We start from the raw sequence: 5,290 nt of genomic DNA on the forward strand, positions 1-5,290 counted from the left end.
GAGAGGCTATCTCCCTTTCATTGTTTCTATTACATTTCAGTCTTTTTACGCCAATTACTTCGCCTCCCGTAAGGCCTTTCTTAATCTTTTCCTCATTTACATCAGTGGGGATCCCTGTAATTACTCCTTTAACCCATTTCTTTTCTTCTTGAACTGAACAAGTCACACCTTGTCCCATGATCGTTTTAATTTCTAGAGCCTTTTCTGTTGTCTACTGTCCTTACAAAAAATAATCAATCTACCATCCCTCAACTTCTTCACACTCTCAACCAGTCCAATTTTTTCTTTAATCGCTTTAGATAATTTCAGTGGGTTAATGACACTGAAAGATCCAGCAACAAATGTCAACAATATCTTAAACTCTTCTTTCTTTCTCCTTGTCACTTGTAATCCATTCTCACTTTCAGTTTCAGATTCATTACCTCTATTTTTCTTCCTTTTCCGATTTCCTACTGTACTCCATTCACTATTTCCAATCCCTCCACCTTCCACGTCAAAATTTTCATCCTCCATTTCCGGATCGCTTCCGGTTCCACTTCCTGCCATGCACACTCCAGTCACAGATCAGCTGTCTCCCAATCCGCCAACCACCACTTTCGTAGTTTGGATGTGAGGACAGAAATGAGGGAAATACGTGCCTGGCAGGCCCTAGTACGCCATCTTGGCGGAAGTCCATTTATCTGGTGTCACTACTCGATCCGTACCGGAAACACGATTGGTACTGCGCATGTGCGAAAATGCGTCTACTTCCTGTCTGAAGTATGTCGAAACAATTTACGGCAGTAGTTATTTGACACTACCCGATCGGAGATAGCTTAACTAGTGATTCTCTTGATATAAAGACAATAATTGTATTATTCCTATTGATGCTTATTTCTTATTTCATCCCTACGAGAATTTTGTATGTTTTTTTCTTGTTAATAAAAAAAAAAATACACTGTTTTTGTAATATATTTCAAGGTTAATATGTGGCACAAATGAAATTGATAAAATAAAATATATGGAAAAATAAATTTTTATATATATATATATATATATATATTGTATTGCTTAATGTGAACATTCAGTTCACAGTGTGGTACAACAAAGTTAATACACAACAATAAATATAAAGAATAACAGCAATATAAGAATAGTTAAGGAAACTACTTTACCAACACCATAACTCAAAACAGAAACAAAACTAAAAAAGTAACTAAAATAATAAACTAGAAAGAAAAATTAACTAAATTAAACATTAATTAAATTAAATTGTTTGAGTGCTTTTTTGTTAAGTGAAGTTTTATCTCTTGTAAGAATACCAAAAAAATAGAATTACAATTACGAATTTACAATTAAAAATATTTACATTTATGAATATAAAATCTACATAGGAAAATAATTACATTTATTATAAAGCAGGCATTTGGATCTGCTTCAACAAATTCAAAAATAACAGTTTTAGGATTCTTTGAAAAACTTTTTCAAAGATTTTTAGATAAACAAACTAACATCTTTCCAAAGTTGCAAAGAATAAATGCACGACCAAAACAAATGAAGAGAGGTTTCAGTGTCATTCTGACAAAAAGAGCAATTAGTGTCAAAATCAGATCTAAAATGTTTCTTTAAGAAATTTTTGACAGGGTAAATATTATGAATTAATTAAAAAGATATTTCTTTCACTTTGTGAGGAAAAAGTTTTTTTGCATAGACCATATATTTTTCAAAGAGTCCATTCCAATATGAGATTATAGGAGGGGCAGAGACAATGTTCTCAAGGAATAGAGCTCTTATTTTATGATTCCTTCCTTTTTTTCAATGAAACATATCTCACCAATAGGTGTGCTTACAGGTTCAGGAGAGTGTGATGAACCCATAAGAGAGAGTATTATTTTTGAAAATCACGTGTAAGCCAGATGGAATAGCATCATAACTGTTATATTCTGAAAGAAATTCAGTATACCTAAAAAGCAAACCTTCGTTATCAAAGAGCTGTCTAACATGAAATATTCCATTACTGAACCAATAATTATAGAACAAAGATTTATTCTTAAATAGAATGTTCCTATTGTTCCATAAGTAACACAGATGAGGAGAAAAGTTTAGTGCCAAAAGTCCATGCCAAAAAAAAACTTGTTGGTGAAAGTTACATTGACAGGGACTTTTTGAATACCATAATTACATTAAAAAAAAAAAACATTTGCACCACCAAGTTGTGAGAAGGCAAGCTGAGGGAAAATATTCCAAATAGAGGTGGGTTTTTTAAGGAATCGATTAAGCCAGTTTTTTTAATTGTGTTATTTAGTGAGCTGAAATCAATGATGTTTAAGCCACCCTTTTTGTGAGAATTTAGTATCACTGACTTTTTCAAATAATGGGATTTGTTTTTCCATAAAAATGTAATTAATATCCCATTGATTACTTTACATGTGGGCTTATCAATGTACAATGCCTGAGTGCCATTAATTAGGCGAGACAGACCCTCTGATTTAACAAGCAAATCTCTGCCTTTCAAAGATAGGTCGCTCTGCAGCCTGCAATTAAGCCGTTTCATTGTTTATGTAACAATTGTGTTCAAATTAGCAGTGTATATAGAGTTATATTTGGTTATTTGTATACCCAAATATGTAACAGTTTTTAACTGAAATACCACAAATTGTATCGTACTGTTTTTAATCTGAAGTAATTCACATGTATTGAGATTAAGAGGTAAAAGCCTCAGGCTTTAGAATAAGACATGAAGAGTACCATAGGGCTGCTGTTAAACTAAATAGTTTACATTTGTTAGAACCCATTTGGGAAATACAGATGTGTAAGTGTGTGTGCGTTTCTTTACATTTAATATTTTATTTTCTAAAGATATGTTCTACTTATTTCAGCATACTTTAACAAATGTCTGTATTTAAGAAACACACAGGATAAAGTTATTTATTCATTCAATTTATTTAATAAATTAATGAATTGCTTCCAACCCTCACTCACTCACTGGAACATGGCATTGACCTTCAGGCCTTGTTCATTAACACAGTATGACAAAAATGTTTTATATTTCAATGACACTGAAATATAAACAAAAAGTCATCCTTTGTATTGGAGAATTCACCCCCCAGGACCTTCCTGAGGGCATTTTGTTGTTCATCACTTTTCATTTGCAGAAAAGCAGGCTCTCTCACCATGGAATAAGTATCTGTGATTGTGAACCCAGTGCCAAGCTGCATGAAGGTCTTTTACAATGGTCGGCTGTTGCACCTGGTGAAATAAATTTTATATATATATATATATATATATATATATATATATATATATATATATATATATATATAAATGGCATGTAAACTAATTAAACTATTTATCCAGCATGCATGCAACTGCTTGATATATGACCACTAAAATCATTTACCTTATCAGTGTCCTCTTAAACCACAACTCTTCTGCTGGGCAACAGTTTTGTGGTGGACAGGCTCAAGGGTTCCCTGAAGGAGTTGGGATGCTTCTTCTGTCCAGTATGCAAATCTCTGTCCATACCTTTGGAAAATATGTAAATGTATACGCACTCTATTTGTAAACCAACTTTCTAGTATAATTTTGCCAACAGTGACTTAATGCAACCAAGATACTGAAATTTTATCTGTAGAGTCTGTCATACCCTTCTAGGCAAAACCTCTCCATCAGCTGAATGCACCACCACTGGCAAATCAATGGCACCCTCTCCTACAAACACAAAAACAAAAATACAAATAAAAAAATGGACATATACCAGTAGTTTGATGGCATACTTGTGTGAAAATACAGCTTACTGTGATCCTGGAGAAACATCCTCTCAGTTGGTCCATCTGATGATGCACAAATACGTGACAATTAGTAACAACAGGAATTACACGCAAATATCAAATTTTCTATATATATCATTTTATTTTAAACTGTTTATCAAACATTCTTACTTTTCAATCTGTAGTATGTCCTCAGTCTTGACACACTGACCCTCTGGAAAGTTGAACCTTTCACAATAGTGGCCCTTGGTGCCGACTAGTAAATGTGTTTCCTGTCCGTCGTTTCTTGGGGTCCCGTGAGAGCAGAACATCACTGGCCTGAACAGAACATACTCGGACATACTTGTGCTTGCGATTTTGGAATGACTTTTGTTGCATGCTCTGAGCGCTCTCTATGTTGCGAAGAACCTAAAAAAGCAGAACCCAAAAATTAAAACTCGTTGAAAACAAAAACAGAATTCTCTGGTCTCGTCTCTTGATGGGACCCCCACCCCAGTTTATGTAGGTCACACTGAGGTACCTCTGTAATCTAATCTTTTCCTGGTGATGCTATCTACTGAGGTAGAGAATGCTAAAGTGATAGTGACACTCTGGGCACACATAGACACACACACAGTCCCAGAAACATTACATTATCCACATCTCTAAATATACAGTGTAACAGTGACATAACAAGAGCTCAGAGAATCAGAATCATAGCAAAGAAAATATGTAGATCAACCTATGCCTAGGTCTAATTCCGATAGTATGTCACTACTTAATTTACCTTTATTATTCAAATACAAACCGTTTCATTAAGAAGTTTCATCTTATTGACTCTGGTGTCGATGTCATCTTCCGAGTCAGCAACTTCAAAATCATCTCCCATGGGACAGGCATTCATGACCTCTGGCAGACATGGGTGTCGATGGAAGAGGAGGAAGTAGGGACTGTGTCAAGTGGAGTACTGATCACATAGGAAGCTTCCCATTAACTATTACATTTGTATTGAAGGGAAAAACTCCACCCTTGACATTACATATTAAATAAATTCATCAATTCAGTTTTACCATTGACAACTAACCGTAGATATTATATTTATAATAAGTAAGCATGTTAAAACACAACCTGCTTTGCAGTGTTGATTCCATACACCACAGCAGGAAGGTGGAGATCCCAGTCATTATGGTTGTCATTCACATACTTCCTGAGAGTACGCTTGATATTCTGATTGGTCCTGTCATCCTGTACATATCAATGTATTTATAAAGTTGACGAATAACCACAAGACAACAATAGATCTTACAGAACAGATATCCAAAGGGTTACCTGTCTGTTGGTCTGGTGATGGTAAGCACTGGAGACAGCATGTTTGATTTTCAGCGTACTGAAAATGCTGTTGTTGAGCTGTAGAGGGATTAACAGTTAAATTTGCAAGACTGGAGTAATTGTAGACAACAACATGTAGAGACTAGAGTAGGGGGAAAAACATAATAAAACCTTTACAAAACTTCACCTTGTTGACAAACTCCTTCCCTTGGTCTGTAATGATTTTCCTAACC

At 34.7% G+C, this 5,290-nt stretch overlaps 1 long non-coding RNA gene across 1 annotated transcript; it reads right to left on the reverse strand.

Moving 5' to 3' along the window:
- Positions 1-3,377: 3,377 nt before the first annotated feature.
- On the reverse strand, positions 3,378-4,083 carry LOC127640159 (uncharacterized). Its single transcript, XR_007970069.1, has 4 exons — positions 3,921-4,083; positions 3,777-3,812; positions 3,626-3,690; positions 3,378-3,504 (listed from the first exon to the last, which is right to left on the reverse strand). It is a non-coding gene; the product is annotated as an uncharacterized LOC127640159 (long non-coding RNA).
- Positions 4,084-5,290: the final 1,207 nt, after the last annotated feature.

This window comes from Xyrauchen texanus, chromosome 49 (assembly GCF_025860055.1).
Source record: "Xyrauchen texanus isolate HMW12.3.18 chromosome 49, RBS_HiC_50CHRs, whole genome shotgun sequence".
Lineage (NCBI taxonomy): Eukaryota > Metazoa > Chordata > Actinopteri > Cypriniformes > Catostomidae > Xyrauchen > Xyrauchen texanus.